Genomic DNA, 9300 nt, shown 5'->3' on the forward strand with positions numbered 1-9300 from the left:
TGGGTATGTTCAGAGTTCATCAGTTGTTTAGGATATTGTTTGGGATATTGTTTGGGTATGTTCACCAGTTAGTATGAAAACAGAGTTCATCAATTGTTGACTTCAGATGTCAACAGTGGACGTCAACTGTTGACATCTGAAGTCAACAAATAATTAATAACTCTGCCTATGCTTTTTGTACGCAGTGATGGCGGCTATTTATTTATTATTCAAGCACAGTGGAACTTGGGTTGAACCTGGTTGTTATCATGAGAATGGATCTTTCGGAATCATGGTGCCGTATGAAGTTAACTTCGCTAGTTTGATGCAAATCATTTACGCGAATTTGGGCAAATCACCATCCACTCATACCATTGGTGTTGCATACGCGATGGCTGGTGCCATGAAACCTGTTGAGATAACCAACGACGCTACGTTAGAAGGTTATTTATATTTGAGGAAGAGGAGAGAAGATGACACGGAGAAATTACAACTGATATTGGAAATAAATGAAATTCCACCCCGGGCTCGATTCTCCAGGGGTTGGATCCACTGGCCACAGCCGTGATAGTGGTTGCGTTGGAAACCCGCCTACAAGAGTTTCTGACATGCCATCCATACCCGAGGAGGGGGTGGTTCGGTTCCAACTCCTGATTCGGTAATTCGTGGTACGTTCGGATTGGATGACTTAAGGTTGTCAGACTATGAGACACAACGACAACAACAACGACAACGACAATGCTCTCCACCACGAAACTCGCATCCACCTATAAATTCCCGATCCCCTCCTCCACCACGCAACTCCCCTCCGTCACCACGATCCCCTCCTCCACCACAAAACTCCCCTCCTCCACCACGCAACTCCCCTCCGTCACCACGATCCCCTCCTCCACCACAAAACTCCCCTCCTCCACCACGCAACTTCCCTCCGTCACCACGATCCCCTCCTCCACCACAAAACTCCCCTCCTCCACCACAAAAACTCCCCTCCTCCACCACGCAACTCCCCTCCGTCACCACGATCCCCTCCTCCACCACGCAACTCCCCTCCGTCACCACGATCCCCTCATCCACCACAAAACTCCCCTCCTCCACCACGCAACTCCCCTTCGTCACCACGATCCCCTCCTCCACCACAAAACTCCCCTCCTCCACCACGATCCCCTCCTCCACCACAAAACTCCCCTCCTCCACCACGCAACTCCCCTCCGTCACCACGATCCCCTCCTCCACCATGCAACTCCCCTCCTACACCCTCACAAAACTCACGTCCTTCATCACCGTCTACGCCGAATTCACAGAGCGTCCCAAGTTCATCTACTAGGAGAGACGCAAACATGGATGGGGCTATTATTTTAGATGGTCATTCCCCCGTATTTATTGAGCGACATGCATTGTACAAGGATAAAAAGACTTTACAGAAACACTTGATGTTGTTCGCTATAAACAACAACTTCACGTATAAGACAAAGAACTCGGACAAAAACACATTGCATGTTGTTTGTCTGGGAGAGCATTGTAATTGGGCTGTCCGGGCCGTGAGAAAGGCTAACACGCCCATTTTCCAAATTAGAAGGTAAACTCTCTTTGTTGAATTATGTATGAAATTGAAATACTGTAATTAGATCTCTGTTTTTTGACATCTGGTGTCAATTGTTGACATCTGGTGTCAATTGTTGACATCTGGTGTCAATTGTTGACATCTGATGTCAATTGTTGACATTAATGTTGAAACTAAGTTTGTTGTAATTTTCATGTTTTAGGTTCGACAACGACCACAGTTGTGCCCTGAACGTAAGACAAGGACGTCACCCGCAAGCAACGAGTACTTTAATAGGAGAGGTTGTGAAGCATAAGTGTATTGATCCAAGCGTGGGTATTTGCAAACCGAAAGAGATAATGAACTACATGCAAATGGATTACGGGGTGTCTATGTCTTACAAAAAAGCTTGGCGTTCCAGAGAGCAGGCTCTAAAGTCCCTCTACGGCAATTCCATGGAGTCGTACGCATTCTTACCTAAGCTAAGGTACATGATCGAGACTAAGAATCCATCTTCAGTCGACGAGTTTGAGGTCGTAGACAGAGAGGGGATTGTATATGCTGTTAATTTAGAAGAGAGGACATGCTCATGTCGGCGATGGCAGGCTCATAATTTTATTTGTCCACACGCAATCGCAGCATGTCGAGTATGTAACCATCAAGTTGAGAACTACATTTCTGAGTTCTACTCTACGGAGTATTTGCGGGCAACCTACGCAGGTGTACATCATCCTCATGGCGACATTTCGAGTTGGAATATTCCCCCCGAGGTGGAGAGTATCAAAGTTCTTCTGCCTCAACACAAAGCACGTACCGCCGGTAGGCCCAAAAAGAGAAGAATACCCTCTCAAGGTGAGGAAATTATTAGGCGCAAGTGTACGCGTTACGGGCAAATTGGCCACAATCGTCAAACATGCAATAGTGCTACTCCTTTGTCCACGCAATAATTTCAGACTTCTTTGTAATTTCCACCATTTCAGTAGTGACTCTTGTTGATTTCTTAGTTTATTGAGAAATTTATTTGTAATCTCCGACTTGTATGCAGATTTTAGACATCTAAAGTCAACAATAGACGTCAACTGTTGACATCAGATGTCAACAATAGACGTCAATTGTTGACATCTAGATGTCAACAGTTGACGTCTATTGTTGACGTCAACAATTGTTTGTGATTTCTTATTGTTCTCCATTAGTTGTGAGGGAACTAAACAATTGATGTCAATTGTTGACATTAGATGTCAACAATTGGTGTCAACTGTTGACATCTAGTGGATGAATTTAATTTAGTTCTTCACTTAGGCATGCAATTCACAACATTACACATATATAAAAGGGACATAGTGTAAATAGACATATTAAGCAGTTTCAAGCATTCAAGTCATACAAAAACCCATACACAAATATAAATATTATGAAGTTTAGACCAATGATGTGGGGAATTCATCGTCAGACTCATTTCTTGTTGATCCTCATCCTCCTATAATAGAGAAGTTCCTCTCTCTGGGTTTTCAGCATAAACAGTCGTGTCCCCTTGGGCACGACTTCCATAAAATCTCCTTTTTCCTTCAACGGAGTCTCCCAATCGTCTCCGATGATTTCTTTCATAACCCTTTCGAGAGACATGATCGGACCCGATTCAGTCTCACTACAAAAAGTATCCAAGTACCATATGTACTCAGCTTGGCTCATTTGAAACTCCGTGAGTTGTGCATCACCGAGTTCCGATCCGCTTGCCTTATTAACATCAATTGACTACAATTTTAGTAATTGTCTACGATTATAGGTATGAATGTCTACAATCATAAAATAATAACTGAAAATCAGCTTTGCTTGGCATCAGAATGTACCTCATTTTTAGATAATTTTCTCTTTCGGGGCTCGAAGTCGTCACATCTTGTCACCGGAGATTCAATGGAGTGTTTTTCTGACATTTCTGTATATTAGTATCAACAACATTCATTATTTGTTGATTTCAGATGTCAACTGATGAGAGAAATTGACATCTAAACTCTACAGAGTTCATCAGTTGTTGACATTAGATGTCAACAGTGGACGTCAACTGTTGACATCTAATGTCAACAACTGATGAACTCTGTAGATTATCTCAAAACTTAATATACCTAAAATCTGTTCATCCAAACAATATCCCAAACAATATCCTAAACAACTGATGAACTCTGAAGATTCTTAACATACCCAAACAATATCCCAAATAATATCCTAAAAAGCGAAACGAACCTTGTGCGCGACCTGATCTTGGACTAAATCTGGAGTTTGAGTCTCGTCGGCGTTTGGGTCCTCGGGTTTTAGAGAGTTGGTGCGAGAAAGAGAGCTGGTCCTCGGGCACCTGGGTTTCTTGGGTCTGGTGGCTTTGGGTCCTCGTCGGCGTTTGGGTCCTCGAGTTTTAGAGAGTTGGTGCGAGAAAGAGACCTGGTCTTCGGGCACCTGGGTTTCTTGGGTCCTCGGGAAAAGACTGACGCGAAGAGAGAGAGAGAGAGAGAGAGAGAGAGAGAGAGAGAGAGAAGAGAGAGAGAGAAGAGAGAGTGAGAAGAGATTGACAGGAAGAGAGAGAGAGAAAGAGTCATGGATTAATGTGAGATGTGAGCGGGACATTGAGAGTTGGTGTGGGTTGTAAGAAAAATTTAAGTGAAGGGTAAAAGGGTAGTTGTACATTTGAGTTAGTGGTATTTTTGGCCAAATTATGGTTTTGGTGGGAAATTGGAAAAAGTTAGTGATTTGGTAGTAGATAGGGCAATTTCCCTATATATATATATATATACTTAGGGATATATACATTATTATTATTCATTACTACCGAAACTACTTTTAGAAACGACATAATTTTTTAGAAGCAACTTTTTTCAATTAGAAATGATTTGCCGCTTTCAACGTAATCAACGAAATCTCATGCACTTTGTCTTGAAAAAGTCAATTTTTTAACAATAAAAAGGACAAATGTTGTTTCTAATATTTTTCCGCAATTTATAAGAGATAATAGAAGCGACATGTCGCTTCCAAACTACCGAAATTTTTGGCTCCTTATTTTTTTTTCGCCAAGTTTTCATTTTGTTTTTAACAAAACGACGTCGTTTTGTCAAATTTAGAAGCGACTTGTCGCTTCCAAGCTATCAAAATTTTGACTCCTTTTTTCTCCGCCAAAATATTAAAGTTTTAACAAAACGACGTCGTTTTGAATGACCTAAACATTAGAAGCGGCTTTTCGTTTCTTAAGTAATTTCTAAATGCTAGGTCAGACTATAAATACGCGACTTTGTCTTCTTCACCGAGCCGGACCGAAAATCTCCAAAAAAAACTCGACTACAACTTTTATACTGTGATATTTTTCTCCCTCTCTTTCTGATATTGCTTCGAGATTCCGGCCACCACCATCATCATCACCTCCTTCACCACTCCGGCCACCACCACGTCTGCTCCCTGCCACCACACACCACAACCCACCGCGCCTCTACCACACACAACCACCACCACCACCCACCACACCACTCTACCTATCAGACACGAACAATCGCTCGAATACCAATTGTCAAGAAGTCAGGTGATATCAGACACGAACAATCACTCTGATACCAATTGTTAGGGAATATAGGTTGGGTATCGGAGACGAACGATATCTCCGATGCATTTGATGGGTAAATTACTTCACTAGCGTTAATTACGATTCCATATATTGAACATGAACAATCGTTTTAATACTTTATATTGGGTAAGCAATCTTTTAACCCTTACAATATGTTTACAAGTACGGAATATAAGAAAACGCTCGCTAATCTTTAATGGAAACAATAATTACCAAGATACTCAAAATCATTCAACAACAATAGATCTAATATTTAAGACAAGCGTAATCAGCACAAACTATAAGAAGATTTAATTATACATACCTTTTGGCTCAGCTACAGATCTTCCACGCTCATAGCTTTTGGATCTCTTTGCTTCTCGGATTCTTCGGCGTCTTCTCGGATCTTCGGATCTCCAAGCTCTCGGATTCCTCGGCGGCTCTTAGCTCTTTGGATCTTCGGATCTCCAAGCTCTTAGATTCTTCGATTGCTCGTCAGTTAATCGATACCACAATCTTCCAAGGTGTGGGTCAACACTTTTCTCACTAATTACTCCAGTAAGGTGTCAGAATAATTCTTTCTTTCTTTGGGAGATAGTATGAATGAATTTTCAGCTCTGAGAGAGAGAAAAAACATCAAAGCCAAGAGGGAAAGGGGTTGCCGAATTTACTGTGTGGAATAAGGATTAGTTGGGCGATTTTTGCACTACCTCAAGCCCTCTATTTATAGCTTTCTAGCTTACCCAAAATAGAGTATGCACTTACTTGATTTCCTTATATCGTATTCTAATTAATATGAGATATTTATTCTATGAATAGAACAAATTTAAATATCTTCTAGATACTTAAATAGATAGAATATCCATATCATAACTGGTATTTATTTTCTTCCCACATTAGAATATATTAATTAGGTAATTGATAGATACGCGGATTTATAAATACTAATTTATAAAAAGAACCTAATTATTTTTGGAAATTGTGTTAGAATATCTCCATGATATTCTCAATAAATAACATCATTAATATATTATTTATTTCTCACAATAAGAGATACTATTCCATAAAAGGAATAACAGAGAATATTTTCATGATACTCTCATAAATAGTTATTACATTAAATACTAACCACATCGGATAATGTTTATTTCCTATTTAAGAAAAGTCTCAATCTTATTGGGCTTTGATCAAACAAATCCAATGCCCATGTACCTCATTGCACACGCCTACCATAAGGCATATTGGACCTTGTGGGCTGATATTTAAATTGCTCTTTTGCAAGTCCATTTAAATCTAACTGATATTCCAAAGTTACTTAAAACATTAATAACTTACTTGTAAAATATTTTGTTACGAATGCGAAAGAAATTGGAACCAAGTTGCAGTAGTGAGAGTGTAATCAATTATCTAATTATTACGAGCATCTCTATCGATATTATCATAGCCACCTTGGGGACTATGTACCTAGTAACAGAAGCTCCTACGAATCCGAACAAACAGACGAAATCTCTATTTTCTCTTATTTATTCGATTCGTCAATATCGGCGTCACACCACAAGATGAGCTGAGACTTTGACTCTTGTTGTTTCTAGAATTATATTTTACTCGATGTTATGAGCCTCTATTGATATAGTCAGTTCAAGAGGTCAATCCTCCACGTTCAACTCGTATCGAAAAATGTTAATTATTTTGTTATACTTTTTTTGATACATATGAGCCCTAAGCATCATTGCTTCCCCTATTAGGAATTCTTGCCCACAAGAAGATGTTTTTTTTTTTTTTTTTTTTTTTTTTTTTTTTTTTAAATTCTCCCTGAAATATTAATGAAATAAAGTTTTGTCATTTATAATTTATTCGAATCGAAAGCGTTATTTCTTATATATTAAGATTTATCAAACATTCATCAACTCATAGTCTCCGTATCGAACTGAGTCACATGCACGACATCTAAGCTTGGGCAGTGAACTAAAACTGGTCGATGATTGATTCCAGCATGGGTAACTGAATCTGAAATCATATATGTACAAGACAAGTGAAGGCTGATCACTTAGTGGGAGCATTCTACGCTTCTGGTAAGTGTACGACCCAGACAGGTCTTGGTTGTAGATCTGTCGTTTAAGGACCGTTACCACACACTAATCGAGGTTTCAAATGATGGTCACAGTGAGACTTGATCTAAATCCTGAAGTGATCATGGATACCGGATCATGTTGCCGCACTCTTATAGTACGAATGAGGATTCAGTCTTGGCTTGCAAGGTGGAGTCTAACCAAGATTAGACAAATCAATGTGGAAAAGAGAAAAGACTTTTTTCGTCTTTTTCATCGGATTTGTTAAGCTTCTAATACTAGGTCCATAGTCCCCGATTCGGCTCTGATAAAGGTGGATAAGAACTTTCGAATAATAATGTTTCATTATTATAATCTCACAAGCTGTAATTGTGATTGACAACATCAATTATGAAACATGGGTATTTGCATAGTTAAATAATTATTTATGGTAATATTAATTATTTATCGTTTGATCAAGGAAATAATTAATCAATTACTTATTTGTTAATTGTTGGACCAAGTAAATAAATAATTAATTGGGTTTTAGGCAATTGGGCCTTTCACAAAATGAAGTGGACGAATGTTTTGGGATTTGAGCACAAGGATTTGCGTCATCCCTCTTGGCCGTGTGTGTCAAATTCGTCCATCATAATATTGGTACTTACCAATATTTTCAATTTAGTTGTTTAAATAAATGAGAGATAAAAATATTTAAAAGCAAATAAGATATTGTCATTTATTCTCTTTCATGAATATTAGGAGAGAATAATATTTAAAAGGAAATACGTTATTGACATTTATTCTCTCTCATGAAAATTATGAGATAATAATATTTATAAGGAAATAAGATATTGTCATTTATTCTTTCTCATGAATATTTAGAGAGAATAATATTATTCTCTCCAAATTAAATATTCTATATTTAAACATAAAATAAAATATCATATATATTGATCTGATGGCTATGAGAGAAAGTATGATTCATGAGATGAGATCCAAAGTCTAAGCTTTGATTCACTAATGTGAACACAATAAAAGGAAATAATATATTTTGGAAACTACCAAGAATATATCATTTCCACCACTATAAGTGATTTCATTAGAAAAATTCGACCTAGAGCTCTTTCCCTCTCTCTTGGCCGACCTCTCTCTCCTCTCTTGGAACTCCGTGATTCCATTCCCATAAACACGGTGCCATCTAAACATTTCGTTCTAGATCGTAGTGAGATAAAGATTGTGCCCACTCATCTTTCTTATTCACCTCGAAGATTACGTCTCGGAAGACTAAGGTGTCATCATTGTCGAGTCTAGATCGTTGATGAGCTAAAGCTTGAAGGAAGTCTTTATAAGACCGAAGCCGGATGAGTGAAAGCTTAAAGATTCTGTAGCTGATCCAAATCATGTGAGTCTCTCTGAATCTTTAAACCTTGCTCTTATTGATTGTTTGACATCGCTTTCATGAATAATTAACAAGTAAATCTAGATCTTGTTATATAACCATAATATTTATTAGCTATTGTTAGCGTAATTATTTAATTCGGAAACTAATATGGTTATCAAAGTGCAATAATCACCAACATCCCCAACAAAAGATTCTTTCATTATATTTACTACAAAGCTGCACGCAATCAATCGGTTCTAGAATCAACCCTTAGGTAAGTAAATATTAACCTTCTTTCAGGAAGGTTGGAGTCTGTATTTGTGAATCACTTCCCGCTTAGATAATATTGTTGGTGATTATCGCACCTTGATAACCGTATTAAGTGCGAAATAATTAATTACACTAACAAGAGCTAATTAATATTACGGTTATCTAATAAGATCTAGATTTACTTATTAATTATTCATGAAATCAATATTAAACAACCAATAAGAGCAAGGTTCAGTGATTCAGTAATACTTACATTTTTCGGATCAGATACTGAATCTTCAAGCTTTGACTTCTCCATCTTAGAAGACTATCCTCAAGATTTAGCTCCTCGACGCTCTGAACTCATCAGTGATGACACCGTAATCTTCCGAGACGTAATCCCCGAGACGAATAAGAAAAATGAGTGGGCACAATCTTTATCTCACTACGATCTACAACGAGGTGTTTAGATCGCACCGTATTTATGGGATTGGAATCACGGAGTTCCAAGAGGGGAGAGGGG

This window comes from Urtica dioica, chromosome 8 (genome assembly GCF_054948205.1).
Source record: "Urtica dioica subsp. dioica isolate 48M chromosome 8, U.dioica_male_clone48M_v1_H2, whole genome shotgun sequence".
NCBI classification, from domain to species: Eukaryota; Viridiplantae; Streptophyta; class Magnoliopsida; order Rosales; family Urticaceae; genus Urtica; species Urtica dioica.